The 19,168-nt window shown below is 40.5% G+C and overlaps 1 protein-coding gene across 1 annotated transcript in view; it reads left to right on the top strand.

Moving 5' to 3' along the window:
- LOC129499424 (T cell receptor alpha chain MC.7.G5-like) overlaps positions 1-19,168 on the top strand; it is a 494,732-nt gene that overhangs the window by 360,692 nt on the left and 114,872 nt on the right. The window lies entirely within an intron of this gene.

Below are 19,168 nucleotides of genomic sequence, written 5' to 3'. Positions count from 1 at the left end.
AGAAGTTTGGAAGGACCTCAAACACGTGGAGGTTAAGGACCATCCTGCTAAAAGATGAAAGGGTCAACCAGGAAATTGAGGAAGAATTAAAAAGATTCATGGAAACTAATAAGAATGAAGATACAACTGGTCAAAATCTTTGGGATGCAGCAAAAGCAGTCCTAAGGGGGGATTTCATCGCAATGCAAGCATCCATTCCAAAACTGGAATGAACTCAAATACAAAAGCTAACCTTACACATAAAGGAGCTAGAGAAAAAACAGCAAATAGATCCTACACCAAGCATAAGAAGAGAGTTAATAAAGATTCGAGCAGAACTCAACGAAATCGAGACCAGAAGAACTGTGGAACAGATCAACAAAACCAGGACTTGGTTCTTTGAAAGAATTAATAAGATAGATAAACCATTAACCAGCCTTATTAAAAAGAAGAGAGAGAAGACTCAAATTAATAAAATCATGAATGAGAAAGGAGAGATCATTACCAACACCAAGGAAATACAAACGATTTTAAAAACATATTATGAACAGCTCTACGCCAATAAATTAGGCAATCTAGAAGAAATGGACGCATTCCTGGAAAGCCACAAACTACCAAAACTGGAACAGGAAGAAATAGAAAACCTGAACAGGCCAATAACCAGGGAGGAAATTGAAGCAGTCATCAAAAAAACCTCCCAAGACACAAAAGTCCAGGGCCAGATGGCTTCCCAGGGGAATTCTATCAAACGTTTAAAGAAGAAACCATACCTACTCTCCTAAAGCCTTTCGGAAAGATAGAAGAGATGGAGTACTTCCAAATTCGTTCTATGAGGCCAGCATCACCGTAATTCCAAAACCAGACAAAGACCCCACCAAAAAAGAGAATTACAGACCAATATCCCTGATGAACATGGATGCAAAAATTCTCAACAAGATACTAGCCAATAGGATCCAACAGTACATTAAGAGAATTATTCACCATGACCAAGTAGGATTTATCCCGGGACACAAGGCTGGTTCAACACTCGTAAAACAATCAGTGTGATTCATCATATCAGCAAGAGAAAAACCAAGAACCATATGATCCTCTCATTAGATGCAGAGGAAGCATTTGACAAAATACAGCATCCATTCCTGATCAAAACTCTTCAGAGTGTAGGGATAGAGGGAACATTCCTCGACATCTTAAAAGCCATCTACGAAAAGCCCACAGCAAATATCATTCTCAATGGGGAAGCACTGGGAGCCTTTCCCCTAAGATCAGGAACAAGACAGGGATGTCCACTCTCCCCACTGCTATTCAACATAGTATTGGAAGTCCTAGCCTCAGCAATCAGACAACAAAAAGACATTAAAGGCATTCAAATTGGCAAAGAAGAAGTCAAACTCTCCCTCTTCGCCGATGACATGATACTCTACATAGAAAACCAAAAGCCTCCACCCCAAGATTGCTAGAACTCATACAGCCATTTGGCAGCGTGGCAGGATACAAAATCAATGCCCAGAAATCAATGGCATTTCTATACACTAGCAATGAGACTGAAGAAGGAGAAATTAAGGAGTCAATCCCATTTGCAATTGCACCCAAAAGCATAAGATACCTAGGAATAAACCTAACCAAAGAGGTAAAGGATCTATACCCTAAAAACTACAGAACACTTCTGAAAGACATTGAGGAAGACACAAAGAGATGGAAAAATATTCCATGCTCATGGATTGGCAGAATTAATATTGTGAAAATGTCAATGTTACCCAGGGCAATTACACGTTTAGTGCAATCCCTATCAAAATACCATGGACTTTCTTCAGAGAGTTGGAACAAATTATTTTAAGATTTGTGTGGAATCAGAAAAGACCCCGAATAGCCAGGGGAATTTTAAAAAAGAAAACCATATCTGGGGGCATCACAATGCCAGATTTCAGGTTGTACTACAAAGCTGTGGTCATCAAGACAGTGTGGTACTGGCACAAAAACAGACACATAGATCAATGGAACAGAATAGAGAACCCAGAAGTGGACCCTGAACTTTATGGTCAACTAATATTCGATAAAGGAGGAAAGACTATCCACTGGAAGAAAGACAGTCTCTTCAATAAATGGTGCTGGGAAAATTGGACATCCACATGCAGAAGAATGAAACTAGACCACTCTCTTGCACCATACACAAAGATAAACTCAAAATGGATGAAAGATCTAAATGTGAGACAAGATTCCATCAAAATCCTAGAGGAGAACACAGGCAACACCCTTTTTGAACACAGTCACAGTAACTTCTTGCAAGATACATCCACGAAGGAAAATGAAACAAAAGCAAAATGAACTATTGGGACTTCATCAAGATAAGAAGCTTTTGCACAGCAAAGGATACAGTCAACAAAATTCAAAGACAACCTACAGAATGGGAGAAGACATTTGCAAATGACCTATCAGATAAAGGACTAGTTTCCAAGATCTATAAAGAACTCTTAAACTCAACACCAAAGAAACAAACAATCCAATCATGAAATGGGCAAAAGACATGAAGAGAAATCTCACAGAGGAGACATAGACATGGCCAACATGCACATGAGAAAATGCTCTGCATCACTTGCCATCAGGGAAATACAAATCAAAACCACAATGAGATACCACCTCACACCAGTGAGAATGGGGAAAATTAACAAGGCAGGAAACAACAAATGTTGGAGAGGATGCGGAGAAAAGGGAACCCTCTTACACTGTTGGTGGGAATGTGAACTGGTGCAGCCACTCTGGAAAACTGTGTGGAGGTTCCTCAAAGAGTTAAAAATAGAGCTGCCCTACGACCCAGCAATTGCACTGCTGGGGATTTACCCCAAAGATACAGATGCAGTGAAACACCGGGACACCTGCACCCCGATGTTTCTAGCAGCAATGTCCACAATAGCCAAACCGGAAGGAGCCTCGGTGTCCATCGAAAGATGAATGGATAAAGAAGATGTGGTCTATGTATACAATGGAATATTCCTCAGCCATTAGAAACGACAAATACCCACCATTTGCTTCAACGTGGATGGAACTGGAGGGTATTATGCTGAGTGAAGTAAGTCAATCGGAGAAGGACAAACAGTGTATGTTCTCATTCATTTGAGGAATATGAATAATAGTGAAAGGGAATATAGGGGAAGGGAGAAGAAATGTGTGGGAAATATCAGAAAGGGACACAGAACATAAAGACTTCTAACTCTGGGAAACGAACTAGGGGTGGTGGAAGGGGAGGAGGGCAGGGTGTGGGGGTGAATGGGTGACGGGCACTGAGGGGGACACTTGATGGGATGAGCGCTGGGTGTTATTCTGTATGTTTGCAAATTGAACACCAATAAAAAATAAATTTATTAAAAAAAAAAGAAATGGGGTCCTAGGAAGGCTGGCATTCCTTGTGGTTTCTTCAGGCTCTGTCACCCTTGACCTGCTTGCATGTACCCACGGTGTCAGACAGACTACTCGAAGTGGGGTGTGGCCAGGCGGCGGCATGGAGAGAGAAGAAATAAAGCCAAAGTCAAAAGTTGTAGCATTCCCTGTACACTTTGCTTTAGATTTATATTTATTGATTTATTGATTTATTGATTTATTTAACAGAGAGAGAGAGAGTGGGAGGGACAGAGGGAGAAAGAGAGAGAAAAGCAGACTCCCCGCTGCACATAGAGCAGTAGCCTGGGCTCCATCCCAGGGCCTAAGATCATGACCTGAGCTGAAATCAAGAGTTACACACTTACTTAACCGACTAAGCCACCAGGAGCCCCTCACTGTACTCTTAATCACCTTTTTTTTAGCTTCATGAAAGATTTGGCCACAAGTTCAAAGTGCTTAGATCACAGCACTTTCCAAAGTATGATAATGAGTGGTGTTCAGTTTCTCCCTAACCATATTAACCAGAAATCTAGCTGTTCTACAGGAGGAGGCTGGGAAGCTGGGAAGACTCCTCCCTGTCCTCCAGCATCAACAGTTTGCACTGCTAGTCATCTTGCCCAATGTGAAGGATAACGTAGATGCTCTGTCTCCAGCATCTACGTTGTTTTCATGATTGTTCACTGGATATGTCGTTTGCCCTCCCTCCCATCTCTATCTCCTTACTTCCTCTTCTCTAGATGCTAGAGAAATATTATAAATTTCTTCCACTGGCACTTCTTCGACCTTCTTTGAATAGCTCTGTTTAAACCCCACTTTATTCTTGATCAATGTACTATTCCAGATTTAGGTGACTGACAGCTTATTCTGAGGCTAAACTTGTGGCTTTCCTTCCTGCATCATTGAGAAAATCTACAATTCACCTTATTCAGCACCTCATGGGAACTTCTGGTGATAACGGATATGTTCAGCAACTTGACTGTGGTGATGCCTCCTTGGATGTATAGGTATCTCAAAATTCATCAGGCAGTGCACTGTAAATATACATGGTTGCACATCACATATAATTTGATAAAGTCATAAAAATATTTCTTTAATTTAAAATACAATTTTTTAAAAGCTTCCTTGGACAACTTCAGGCAATGTCTAGGAAAAACTTTCTCTAACACTGTTGATCAAAGATACTGCCCTCTGCAGAATCACAGAGGCTGACAACTGTTTGCTAGAACCATACAGTCAGCTTCAATCAGGCTTCTCACTTGTCCACCAAGAGTCTTCCATATATATATAGAGAGAGAGAGAGAGACAGAGACAGAGACAGAGACCGACATGCAGAGACACACACAGAGAGACAGATATGATTAGATAGATATAAACCCATATATGAGTACATTTTATACACTATATATAGTTATAACTACATATAGTTATAACATATATTTTGTATATTTTATCCATGACTCCCCATGAGTTCTCATCATTTATCTCCCCAAAAAGCTACATTTCAACCCTTCAGGGAATCTCTTCTTTTTACTCTCTACCCCATACCCATTTACTCTGTCCTAGTGTCCTGATTTCAACACAGACCTGGGCCTGGCATTCACCTCTCTGCCCATCCTGTTGGGTTGCATCTTTGGCTGAACCATTGGCAAGGCTCTGAGTATTGACTCTGCTCTTGGATAAAATCAAATCCCAGGATCCTCATCTAGATAGGACTCCCTGAGCCCCACATTCTGGGAAAGGAGTTCAGACCAACCTTCCTAGCATGCGCATAGGCCCTGTGACAACTCATCAAGCTCACTGCCTGCTACTCATATCCAGTTATTCCTGTTTGAATGAACAATAGGTGAGAAGATAGAGTGCATCTCCAACACTAAAAGGGTACAATTCTTCTCCCAGTTTGAAGTCATGACTTTGGAAAAAGAATGACATTTGGAAGCTAGTTACATAGATGGTGCCAGAGTTTTGGAATCACGGTTTTATAAGGTCTGCAAGATGGATTCCTAGGAAGAGACTCAATGGGTCCCTGACAGAGACTGGAAAGACTGTCTCTGAGGAGGAGGAAAACTACGTGGACAAATCCATAAAACTGTAGGTTAGCTGTAATAATAGCTAACGTCTATTAAGCACTTACTGTATATCAGGTGCTACTGAGCACTTTACATGTGTTACACGATTTAATCCTCTCAACAGCTCTATGATGCATTTTCTATTATTATCCCCATCTTACAAATGAGGACAGAAAAGCTATAACACTTGCCCAAAGAGCCACATCTAGTAAGAGAAGGCAACAGATTTCAGACTCTGGAGTCTGTGCTAGAGGACACCTATCTGTGATTCAGGGCGGGACCAGTACTGGGGAGGAGGCAGTCTCCAGGATGTGTCAGAAATAAGGAACAATAGGGGCTGTGCCCTCACCACTAGACCTATTCAAACTGATGATCTGTGACCATCTGTTAAGAAACTGGGACAATGCAGCAGTGGTCCCACATGACTTCTCCGGTGTTTTCTAACTCTGAGATTTTTGTGATCCTGACACAAGCTTCACACTGTCTTCTAAAATTATCTGCATCTCTTCATCTTTGAAATGGGGATAATGAGTTCCAATTTCACTGTGTTGTTGTAAGAAGCTAATGATAGAAAGTAAATTGCACTACACATAGTAGCTATTCAGTAGATGTTACTCATCATAAGGGCAGATGATAAAATGGGATCATCAGGGAGAAAGTGAATTCAGTTACTGAGGGCAGATAACATGCAGCCGCTTTGCAGATGCAGACTCACTTAATCCTTCCGCCAATCCCATGGGGTCATTACTGTCAGTTGTGTTTTACAGATACTGAGCCTCAGAGAGACTGGGTGGCTGACCTAAGGTCACAGAAGCAGAGCCAGGATTGGGGTCTGAGTTGAAGGCTGATGGTGCTGGCACTGGGCGAGGGGTTGGGGGATCTACTGATGAAATGCATCACCTATAACACTATCTGAGTGAAAGAACAGCTGGCAACAGGTGTGTGATGTCCAGTCGTCTAGAGCTACAGACATTGTCTCTGACACCTTGTCCAGTCTCCAGAAGAGGGTGTATCAAACACATTCCACCTCCCATCTCTCCCTTCCTTGCTTTAAAACACCAGTTGTAATTTCAGCTTCCAGGCTGTTCTCCTGAAATGCCTCACCCCTCTGGCTGAAGGAGGACAGCTATTACCCAGGGGAGATAACAGGCCCCTGCCACTTGCACTCCTGAGCCCCACTCCTAGCTGCTAGGTCAGCAGCTTTTCCCTGAGGCTACAACACAGGAAATGAACTCACATATTCCTTCGTCCTGATGTTTGTCAATATAATATCTTGTTGACTCCCTTAGAGTTTCTGGGGTACCAATGGACCCGCTGCCTTCTCCTTTCCTTCTCAGGGACCTGCCTAGAATGGCAGCTCAGGGGGTCTGGGGGTAATGTGAAGAGAACTTGAGAAATTCTATGGGTCTCTGGCAGATCCACAGGATGGCCAACTGTACCATCCATAGATATCTCTACTGTGCAGCAGTGTCTGAATTTGTCACTTCTATTTTTATTGACTTATCCTTCAAATGAAGAGAGCAAAAGGGCTTGAGATCTATCATTTCTGCTTCTCAAAAGAGCAATTCCTAACTCCCTGCCCCCTACCTCTGCCACAACCACTACCACCAAATGATTTTGGTATTCTTCAAGAATGCAGAGTCCTTGGGGGTGGTTTTTTTTGTTTTTTTGTTTTTGTTTTTAGCAATTTACACATACACAAACACATACATTATGAATGGCAACAGTGTAGAGTAGCACCTATCAACTCCTGAAGGAATTCTTTGGATGCTCAAGGACACCCTGGATGCTCATAGGCTCCCAAGGCATTAGTCAGCCAGTGGAGCATGGCCACCACCCAGCTTGTGCACTCCATAAGAAAAGGATTTGGTGACAGGACCAAGGAAATCAAGCCAAAACGCAATTGCCTGTGCTAATGTCAACACGGCAGCTTCCCAAACTCTGTGTTTAAATAAGAAATCTAATAGCTGTAAGCTTTTTATTTACCTGCATCCATGTGGGAGAATAGGGAAGTTTAAATTATCTTTTTCTAGCTTAAGGGCAAAACCTCGTGAGTATTTATAACTTTTGGAGAAAGAAATGTCAGTATAAATATATTACTAGGGTAACAAATTATTAAGAAGGAAGACCGACTCAAAGTCTAGGGTTTTAAAGGAAGAAGTTACTTTCATAGGATGTGACAACATCCATCACAATTTATTAAGTGCCTACTATGTGCGGGTACTTGTCTAGATACACTGGGAGTATGGTACTCAGAAGCTCTTGAGTTTATTTTAGGAAAATAAACAAAAAGGAAGAGAAGTTATATGTTAGATGGTGGCACTTGTGGAGAAGACTCACAGGAATAGAGTTGGGGTGTTTCCAGGGATCTGAGGGGTAGATAACCACTTTAACTCAGGTGGTCGAGAAAAGCTGCAATGAGAAGATAACATTTCAATAAAGGCCCTAGGGAGAACCGGGAGAGAAATATTTGAAGTCTGAGTGTTTGCCAGACTTTTAGGCTAGAAATGATATTTTCATGCCCAGGTTTGTGACCCATAGTACCAGCTTTTCTGTAGCCTGGAGGAATAGGCAACAGTCTTTCCTTCCTCCTTGCTGAGAGCTCTCTCACTAACAGTTGAGAATTTCATTTTTCAAGACCCAGTGATGAAATTCCATTAAACAGTACAAAGTGGAGAGGAAGCCATCCTGCAAAGGTCAAAACTTGGAAAACTTAGAAAAGGAAAATGGCAGAACCATTGGTAAATGGAATATGGGACATGTAATGCCAAGCTATTTGCCTCTGTCCCTACTTATGTGACCACATTCTTTGGGTTGATGAATATCTCCTCCTGATCGTAAAAGGAAAGTATACAAATCAGATGATGCATTTCTCTTGATAGTATCCAAGAGGACCCTAAACCAGCATCCCTCGGAAAGGATCTGCAGCCTCATCTATACTTACAGATTGATGTATCTTCCAAAAAAAAATGGTCCCAATAGACAGAGAAGCTAAACAAAACATATGTTCACCTCACTGAAGTTCTTGATTTTTCCTCATCACCAGGAAGCCAGGGAAATATAAACCCGGGGAATTTGGAATAACTGTGGAGTGTCTTTTCAATTCCCTACAAAGCTTTAAGGATTCACCCTCCGGGGCTTCTGGGTGTGCTAGGACCGCAAGTCTCAGGATTGGTCCCAGAGTTGGTTTCCATCTTCACTTGCCACCTGACAAAGTGAGCAATATTACTCAGAGGCAGTGAGAAGGAAAATCAGCACCCACAGGAACACCACCAAGGAAACACAGCCCAAGTCTACCCTGTCAGAAAAAAGGCTGGGCTTCCCCTCACTCATCTCAACCTAAGTAAGCTCCACTCCTTAGGGACCCTGCTCATCACTCTCTGCCCTTTGTCCCTACACAATGTCTCTGATCCTCTCTGCTAAGGAATGGATGGATCTATGACTAGAGCCTTCCATTCAGACACAAATTCTCCCCTCCTTTTTTTTTTTCCCAAAATAATGCAAGCCAACAATATGACATCGCTGTTAAGGAAGAGAAAACCAAGTAGGTGCTGTGAGATTGTAAGAATGACAATGTGACACCCAGCACTGGTCAGATCCTCCCCCAAGGTCACAGGCCTGGCATGTTCCTGAGTTATCCTGAGTAAGTCTTAGAAAAATTAAACAGTGTTGAATTGTGGCATGTGAAGTGTTATTAGACAATGGAAAAGAAACCCACTAGACTGCAGCCTGTGTTCAAAACCTAGTTCTGCCCTGTGAAGACTTGAACCCATCACTTTGCTTCCCCAGGCTCACTTATCGAAGGTGAAGAAGCTGGAACTGATGCAGCTTGAGGTCCCTTTCAGTTCTTACTCTCTATGACTCTATGATTGGTTGTCCTCATTTCCCAGGAACTAAGAAAAAGAGAAAACATTCTGAGATTTCAGCAAAAAAGAAGTTAAAAATGAAGATCTCCTTGAATTGAAAATCATCAACAACTGTAAAAAGGTACCAGTAATAGTAATTGATGGCCTACAGTGATGGGGTACTTTTCTATATGCAAGTCACTGTTCAACATAGTGTATAGGTTTTAATTTGTTTGATCTTCACAACAAGCCATTCCCCTTATAATCCTTATTTCACAAATGGAGGCATTGAAGCAAGGAGAGGTTATAAGGCTTTGCCCAAGGTCATACTGCTGGTGAGTGGCTGAGCTTGGACACAAGCCCAGGAAGCCTTCCTTCACAGGTACCACAAGTCAGGAGTCTTCTTTTCCTGATTATTAAAAAGCTTATTAAAAGCGATTTCTTAAATAACATCTGTGGGCAAAAAAGTGGGCCAGTACCCTCCCTGAGTCTTTTTTGGCTGCAGTAGGCTTTACTCTATACAAGGAAGGCAGAACTATCTCCTATTAGGAGCCCACGATTCCACTCTCACATTTTGCGTCTAGGACCGATAGCTTCTGTGTATGATGTGGAAGCCAATGTCTGTTGGCACTTTTCCGCCTCAGTCTCCAGCCTGTGTTGCCTGCCTCAGCTGACCTTCCTTGTACTGGTCCTTTCTGGTAAATGCAAGAGTCGTCATTTTTTTGAGGTAGAATGAGGTCTGTGTCTTACAATTCTTATCAGTGCTTCCCCTTTTCCAGAGGTCCAGTCTCTAAATTCTCAGTCTTCAGAAAGCTCTGCCTTCTTTGAGGGTATGCTCCCACAGGGCCTCCCCAGTCTTAGAGTACATTTAATGCACCATTTTAGGAATCAAGAGATCTTTCCCACCTTTACAAAGGAACCTATAAAGTGGGGTAAAGTAATTAAGGTGTGAAGAGTGACATTTGTCCGTCATCATGTTGACCATGCTGTCTGCATGGGGTTAGTTTGCACTACAGTACTTGGCCAAGAAAGCCCAGTTTCCCCGAATGAATCCCAATGATAAATATCCCCTATACCCATTTCAGTGCTCTAGCCTCTTCCATTAAAGAACCAAAGGGACTTTATCCAGGGGATCTGGAAAGAAAAGCTAGGGAAATCAAAAGCTATTCTCTTGCCAGAAATGCATGTTCTGATGGAAGAAGATCGTGAAGGGTACCTGTGCCAAATCACATGCTGGAAAGAAGCTACCTGAGATCTGGGGAAACTTCCACCGGCTAAGACGAGCTAGCAGCCTGTTGAAAAAAAAAAATGAGAGTCAGAATTCTTCTTTTCGTGTAACTTTAGGTAAATCAGTTAACCTCTTCAAGCCTCAGAATCTCATCTGTACAATAAAGAGTTTATATTAGATGATCTCTACGGTTCTTTCAGCACCACCAACAACAAACTATAAGCCCCTCCCCAGCAAGAGAGAGAAGGAAGAAGCCATGGGACAAAAGATATCAAATTTGACAGATTCCCAAGATCGGGAAGCACAGATTTCTGCCTAGGGGATTCCTTTATGTGACCCCATAAGGATAAAAAATTTTAAAAAAGAACAAAATGAAATACACTCATGGTTAATCAAAGGGGATTGAAAGTCATTGGTAACCTCACACCTACCTTGGTTCGCCTCCAGCTCACCTCCCTTGAGACACTCTTCCTTCTCTTTAATGCCTCATCATAATTCTCAAAAACTGTGATCACTCAAGGTTGAAGCTTTTAATCTCCCATGTATAAAAGGATATGCAAATAGAGTTCAGTTTCCTGTTGAGTCTCTGCCAAGGTCTTAGCCTGGCAGTTCTGGGAAAGGAGCCAAAGACCTCATATTTCTTGGCTGTTAACATTCTCCCATCTGTCCTCAAGTCAGCAGCCTGGGCTTCAGGCTATAGCTTGTCTTTTGACTTACACTTCCCTAGATTTTCTAAAGAAACTCTTTAGAGTGTTTCTGCAAGAAAGTAGCTTGGCTCCCAGGTAACCAGACAGAGGATTATCTGATTATATTTTGGGACAGTAAGAAAAAGACAGGAAGTCTATATTCGTGTATCATAGCCTTGGAATCCAATCTTGTAAGCTACCTGAGGTATGGATATTAATTAGGTCTTAGGCAAAGCTTGCAAATAAGTCATGTGTTTCTCCAACACAGGTTGTCCCACATCATACATACACATGGTGAAAAAGGCAAGCCCTTCAGATATAAAAACAGCCCTGAACAGCATTCACAATCAAAAGACCTAGAAAACACAAGACATCTCAATGTGTTTCTTGAGCCAGAACAGAGGTTCTGTTAAACAAAGAATTGTCCCTTGTGTCTCCCTGATTGAACTCATACGGAATACCAGCTGCCATGTTTATTCAACACAAGGCATCCAGACCCAAGTTTACTGAAATGCTGTCACCAATATTCTAATAGAAAATTATATGTTCCACATTAAGTTAAATCTGACCATTCTCTGTGCATGGAATTTTCTCTTTTTCCATAAATGCTCTGGGCTTATTTGCATTATCTAGTATTTCTCTTCTGAAGCTAACTCCCAAAGAGCTTTTTTGTGCATCCTTATTTCCATCACAAGGTCAATGTACGAGTTAAATTTTTTAATTTCTTCAGAAATCTCTATAGAGATTTTCTCTCCCATTTCTCTTAACCCAGGCAGCTATCAGGAGCAAAGAGTTCAAGCTTGGATAACCTTGGAACAGTCCAACATTAGTACAAACTGCTCTCTGAGTTCTTGTTTCATACCAATCATTCACTTAATGTCTCTCACAGCATCAATTTCTAAGCATCTTTCTCTAAGTTTGCTCCTCTTTATAACATCATACTTTCTTCTTTGAAATCTACTGGTAACATTTCCCCTCCTTTCCCTTATAATCCCTTTCACTATTTCTTAAATTCCCCATATGAGTGTAACCATATGATGATTGTCCTTTTCTGATTGACTTACTTCACTCAGCATAATACCCTCCAGTTCCATCCACATCGAAGCAAAGGGTGGGTATTCATCCTTTCTAATGGCTGAGTAATATTCCATTGTATACATAGACCACATCTTCTTTATCCATTCATCTGTCAAAGGGAACTGAGTGGGGAAAATTAGAAAGGGAGACAAACTATGAGAGACTCCTAACTCTGGGCCATGAACAAAGGGTTGTGGAAAGGGAGGTAGATGGGGGGTGGGAGTAACTGGGTGATGGGCACTGAGGAGGGCACTTGACGGGATGAGCACTGGGTGTTATACTATATGTTGGCAAATCGAACTTCAATAAAAACAAATGATTTTAAAAAAAATGAAGTCTACACACAAGAGTGTTGCTGCTCTATAACTTTCCACCCCTCGGTTTTTCCTTCTAGCGTCTCTCATCCCGAGCCTTATACCCCACAAGTTAATTGTTCCCAGAACATTTGCATCTCAACAGGAAAATGAAGCAAACCAGGTCCCTTCCTATTCTTGTTCCTGTTTCTCAGCCCTACCCTCACCCCACCCTCACCCCACCCATGCCATGCATTTCTAGAAAGTTAGCTCCACCTTGCGCCATTTGTGGGCATTTTTCTCAGAGCTCTGTTCCTGGAGCACCATTTGGGGGACAGAGCCTGCACTCCATTGATGACTCTAGAAGGCACCTAACTCAGAAAGACTTGGCAGTTTCTACCTAAATCCAGGACCAACTACTTCATCACTGTAATTTGCCACACGAATTGAAAGGAAAAGTTTGAGCTATCTGCATATCATCCCTATAAAAGCTCAGAAACTAAATCTTAGATTCTACAGGATATATGGATCCACTGAAGCTATAAGGCAACAGCTTGAATGCACCAGTTCTGTGTACTGTAACAGGAGCTGTCCGGATCATGTGCCTTCATTGGAAGAAAGAAGCAGTGTCACCTTAGACAACTCCCACTCCCTGGTCTGAATTTGTCCTCCTAATATCATAACTCACTCTACTGTGTACTTACAGCACATCTAGTCCACCCAAAGAAACCTAGAAAAAGTCAACATACACTTGTGTTAGTCTGGAGGCTTAAGGTAAAGTAAGTGACTGACTCCAGAGTAAGACTTTCCCCTTTCTCCAATGCAAAGACTCCAAGAGCTATCTATGTATAAGGCAGGGTTCTAATCACTTATATTCCATTTGGATATATTTCTCCTAGGTCCTGAACATTGTTTCTGCACAAAGAGAATTCAATGCATGAAAAGTAAAGATCTACCCTACATACACTAATTAACTCAATTATCAGTGCAGATTGATTGTAGGAAATGAGGAGATGATTTTGCACTGAGATTTATTAACCTCTATTTTAATGAGAAAAATAATAGAGCAACTTTCTTCCTACAGTGACATTCTCTCTGGATAGATTGTTTGCCAGGAAGGGTTAAGATGGCTCTGCCATGGCTTTTTGGCTTCCACGCCCCACACCAGCTGGTCTCCATCACATCTGGAGGAAGGATCTCTTCGTTCAGCATTGTTCATAACATCACACTGATCTCAATAGTCAGAACTGACTACACAGATTGGCTAATAAACCTGGAAAAGCCCATGTTCTAAGGGAGAGAGGTAGAAACTAGTGGGACTGGTGGGACCTGGATGCCAGGAAACTGTTCATATCCACTGCTGATTCAGTCTTCTACCAGCTGTTTAATCCAACAGATGCATCTTCTTTATGAGGCATGGGAGACCCAGAATATCCACATCCTGTGGTTCCCTGTACCCCCTAACACCCCACTTCTGAGTTCCTTTTCAATTCAGAGAACAAAAGCCACTGGCTTTGGGCCAGTTCACAGCAGATGTGAGTCATAACCGCCAACTACCCAGGGCAGGGCATGAGAATCAGCTTCTTAGAAATTCCCATACTCATGATCCCAACAATCATCTAGCACCTGAGCAAAGAGAGACTGGGAGACTTTGTCTCGAGCATCTTTAGAGATGCTTCCTTTGGGAATTAAGAATACTGGGTTTACTAAGATTTAAGAAGGCTGGGAATTAAGGGAATCATAGGAAAGTAGGTATTACAGATTTACATGGAACTAAGGAAAACCTGCAAATCTATCCAAAACTTTGACAATGCCTTCTTATCATTGACCTTACTGATCTCACTCTCCAAATCCCGTGAGGTGATCACTCTCTGGATAGGTATTCAAAGCCATGAAAAACAGGACCTTTCCTCTCTCCACTTGCAAGACAATGGGAAAGGAATTCTGTCATGTAGAGTGTCAATACTAGTTTGTGCCAAGCCTAACAAGGTCGTTTCCTTGTACTTCAACTGTCTGTAATAGACTGTACCCTGGATTTCCCTAAGTTTGTAGATTTTACTATTTTTTTACACCAAGAAAATGGTCCTTACTGTGCACTGCCTACTCAGTAAAGCTAAGAAAAATAAGACGGACAGGGACAGAGTGCAAGGAAAGAAACAAGAAACATTAGTACTAGATAAAATACTGTTGTTGATGCAAGAGTATTTAATCACTTGAATTGATATTAACCCGATCTTCCCCAAAAAATATAAAGGTCAGTATTAGGATATTTTTCTTAGGGTCACTGAAAGAAAATGTGAGCATTCAAGAAATGCAGAAGGCTTCAATCCTCTAGAATCCACCCTCCCCACCCTGCCCAGAAAAGTGCTTAGCTGTGGTCTGAATAATCCAAAGTCTTGGTGATAGCTAAGGGAGGCTGCCCCTGGCAGCCCTCTGCAAACTGGAGTGTAGGTCCTCCATGGTTCCCCCATTCTCATCTTTCTGTGTCTTTTCCTTGGGTCCTCCTCCCCATCACATTCCTCATATGCTTTTGTTCTATTCCCATCAAAATTTGTTATCAAGAAACTATCTGAAACCAATTCACACTATTTAGTGAGTGACAAAAAAATAGATGGAGGCTTTGGATTTTCTCAGGTTCGAGTGGGAGGGAGGAAGCATTGTATGTTAATAGGGATAATAGCTAAAGACTAACACAACCGAGGTGAAATTTTCAAAACTCAGGAACACTGCTCAAATGAAAGATGGAAATTTGTTCTCTGTTTGGAAGCTTAGTGTGGATCATTCAAGGCGAGTCTGGAGTCTCCCGGAGCAGGCCTGTCTCTTCCCATATGTCCGAGAAGAGGCCCAGCTGGAGCACACAGAGAACATCAACCTGCCCATGTAGAAAAGCATGCAGCAGAGGGCAGAACTGGGGCAAAGAGGAAAAATCCATATTTATGTCAATAGCGGGAATAGCTTTGTTCACAACCATTCAGCAGGGAAACAAACATCCCAGTCACAGAGTGGGTTCAGGTGGATGCCTATGCTGGGAAAGTGGCTTACAATCTGGTTGGGCTAGAACTCAATGACATGAACTCTTTTTCCTCCCTAGAATTCCTGGCAAAAGTCTATGTTGAAAGAATATCAGGACCACTATCAAAAAGCAACTGCAGCTATTATGTTGGTACACTCCTTCCCAGTTTTCTCTTTCAACGTATAGATTATTACTCTGTATAAGTAATCATACTCCATATACACATTTATATCTTTTTTTTAACATTATGTGATCAATTCTTCTTTTTTTTAATTTTTATTTATTTCTGATAGGCACACAGTGAAAGAGAGAGAGGCAGAGACACAGGCAGAGGGAGAAGCAGGCTCCATGCACCGGGTGCCGGACATGGGATTCGATCCCGGGTCTCCAGGATCGCGCCCTGGGCCAAAGGCAGGGCCAAACCGCTGCGCCACCCAGGGATCCTTATGTGATCAAGTCTTTATGTTAGCTGATATCTTCCTAATGAGTATTTTTAGTGAACTACATTAATATTATGTCTGGAAACATACTAGGGTTTAATCAGTTCTCTTATGATTGAGAATTTAGAGGGCTTCTACATTTTTCCTAATATTAAAATGTTGTAATGACCATATCTCTATGTAACTTTTCATTATTTAAAATTAACATATATGTGGGAATCTCTGGGTGGCGCAGCGGTTTAGCGCCTGCCTTGGGCCCAGGGCGCGATCCTGGGGACCCGGGATCGAGTCCCACATGGGGCTCCCGGTGCATGGAGCCTGCTTCTCCCTCTGCCTGTGTGTCTGCCTCTGTGTGTGTGTGTGTGACTATCATTAAAAAAATTTAAAAAAAAAACTTAAAAATATACATATATAAAGTTTGTTTATATGTGAATCTGAAGTAGTCCTCGTTTTCCCTATTTAGAGGATTCAAAATAAAGATTTTTAGCCAGCTTGGATATATAAACCCTTAGGGTTGTAGCTGAAATTGTCAAATTCTACTTTAAAAAGTTTACTGTATTAATTTAGTTACATGTAAATATTTAAAATCACATATTTTATGACATAGTATATTCATATTGAAATACTGTTTTTTCCATCCACATAATTCATAAAATTCTATTCAAATTCTCCACAAGCTTCTCAAATCAATGTATTTGTCATCAGTAGAGGTGCTTCTTTTAATCTTCAAACATTTTTCCAGAGTATATCAAAATCATTCGTGTAAGTTGTTTGATTTAAAGCATATTATGAATCCATATACGAAACTATCACTGAAACATTTTGGAAAAAAAAAAACATTTTGGAACCATGATACCTATTCATAAAACATTCACATTCTCAAGAATAATTGCTAAAATAAGTACTAAATCCTTGTTAAATTACTTACCTCTTTCACTAATCTCATCTGTTGATGAGCCATGAACTAGCATTGAGATGGTTCTAGGTTAATGTGTCTTCACTGAACTGTACTCAACTATACAAAATAAAATGGTGTAAAAGCATCATAATATACTGTCTTTTAAAATTGTTGTAAGGAATCAAATATAAGGCACTCTCTCTTCTCTGAGGATAATAACCCTCACTTTATATTCATACATAGCATTTTCCCACGGTGAATTCCTCGAAGTGAAAAGATTTCCTCAAACTAGCATGAATATTTCAACCCTCTTGATATTAAATAATTAGCTTCCAATAAAAAAAAATATTTATATCATTACCAACATCTTGCCAGCACTGGGAACATCACCTTTTCTAACAAAAGTGTTGTTTAAATATCTGTCAGGAAAAAATGGTTTGTTAATGCTTTCTTTACGTTTTCTAATACTAGAAGGTTAAATTATTTTTCTAAGTTTCTTTAGAAACTGACTAACTTTCTTTATTTGTCCTTTGTCCATTTTTTCCCAGGTTCTTAGTATTTTATTGATTTTTTTGACTGTAATAATTTCGTGCCTCTGAATTTTACAGCAATTAACCACAATAAAAGCACGGTGAAAGGAAACTGAGGTATTCTGGGTGGCAGAGTGCCAAGGAAAGGGAGAAAGGAAGAAAGTTTTTGTATTGCTGTTTTTCACTGTGATGGGCTACCACGGAGATTGAAGTGCATTAAGCCTTTATTCAAAAACACCCAGTTGTAATCCTCTACGCATGTCTCAGTATCAGGAGGAGTCCTCTGAGTGTCTGGGGGAAACTAATGCATGAGCTTTATTGCTCCCTTCCCCCCCCCCCCCCCCCGACTCCTTTATTTATTTATTTATTTTTTTCATCCAAACATTTATTGAGTGAATTACACTGTCAGAGAAACAAGTAATTAATGAAAATTCTGCTTTAAAGAGCTTACAATCTAAAGAACATCCATAAATATGATATAAAAAATATAAGGCAGATGCTGTTACAGTATTATAAAACAAAGCTGTTTTGTTTTCTGTAGGAGTAGACAGGAAACAATTTTGACTGGGAAAAGGGAGACAAAATTCAACCAAAGCTATAATTTTGACTGGTTGAATTTAGGGAATAAAATAAACATGAAGAAAGTCACCTGTATGGTATGTTTGGAAAATGCTAAGTAGTCCAGTGTGGCTAGAACACAGGATGAAGCAAATCACAGAGAATCATATATGGTAAGGAGCTTGGCTTTATTCTATATTCAAGAGTAATTTCAGATTTCTGGGAAAGTTAAGTAGTGAGTGGATGATATAGTTGGATCTATAGTTGAAGGAAAAAGCTAACAGCAAAATCTAGAATGATATGGAAGGGATTGAAAACACTGGCAAGATTAGCTAAGAGACTAAAATAATCCAAATAAGAAATAGAGTTGGCCAGAATCCCCAAATATAGAAGTTAACAGGCTGGAAACACCCTGATTTGAACATAGGCAAGCCAAGAAAATATCTTAAATATTTATAATTTATTAAGTTTAAAGAAATACAACCAGTTTAAATTATTCCTGAGTAGACTACAATTTTAAATCTTTTTTTTTTTATGATAGTCACAGAGAGAGAGAGAGAGAGGCAGAGACACAGGCAGAGGGAGAAGCAGGCTCCATGCACCGGGAGCACGACGTGGGATTCGATCCCCGGTCTCCAGGATCGCGCCCTGGGCCAAAGGCAGGTGCCAAACTGCTGCGCCACCCAGGGATCCCAGACTACAATTTTAAATAAAGAAAAAATAACTACAATATGCACAGGTAAAAACAGAGTTGAAACATTATTTTATAATGACTTATTAAAGTTATTTTCATCTATAGTAATTATTTCAAATAAGTATTATAAAATGGAGCTTGGGAATACTTAAATACATTAATTCTACCACTTATCTGTACATAATTTATGCAAAAATCTATGGTTTTTTTCTCCCATAATAAAGATACCAATAAATCAACTTTTCATATTTAAGATACATATTTATATAATACCAATGAATTGTATTAGCTTGAAAAAATAAAGTGTGGCCAAAAATAATCACTATGAATTTACAAAACAGTTAGTATACTATCTGCTGTGCAGTCAACTAATGTTTATTGAGCACCTCCTATTTTCCAGAACCAAAAACATGTTACTTCATTGAATTCTCAAAACACTCCTTTGAGATTAAGTAGTAGTATTTTTTTATAAAAAAGGCAAGGTAAAGT

The sequence above is a fragment of the Nyctereutes procyonoides genome, unplaced genomic scaffold, assembly GCF_905146905.1.
Source record: "Nyctereutes procyonoides isolate TBG_1078 unplaced genomic scaffold, NYPRO_anot_genome, whole genome shotgun sequence".
Taxonomy (NCBI): domain Eukaryota; kingdom Metazoa; phylum Chordata; class Mammalia; order Carnivora; family Canidae; genus Nyctereutes; species Nyctereutes procyonoides.
This window is presented reverse-complemented; position numbering and strand designations above follow the sequence as displayed.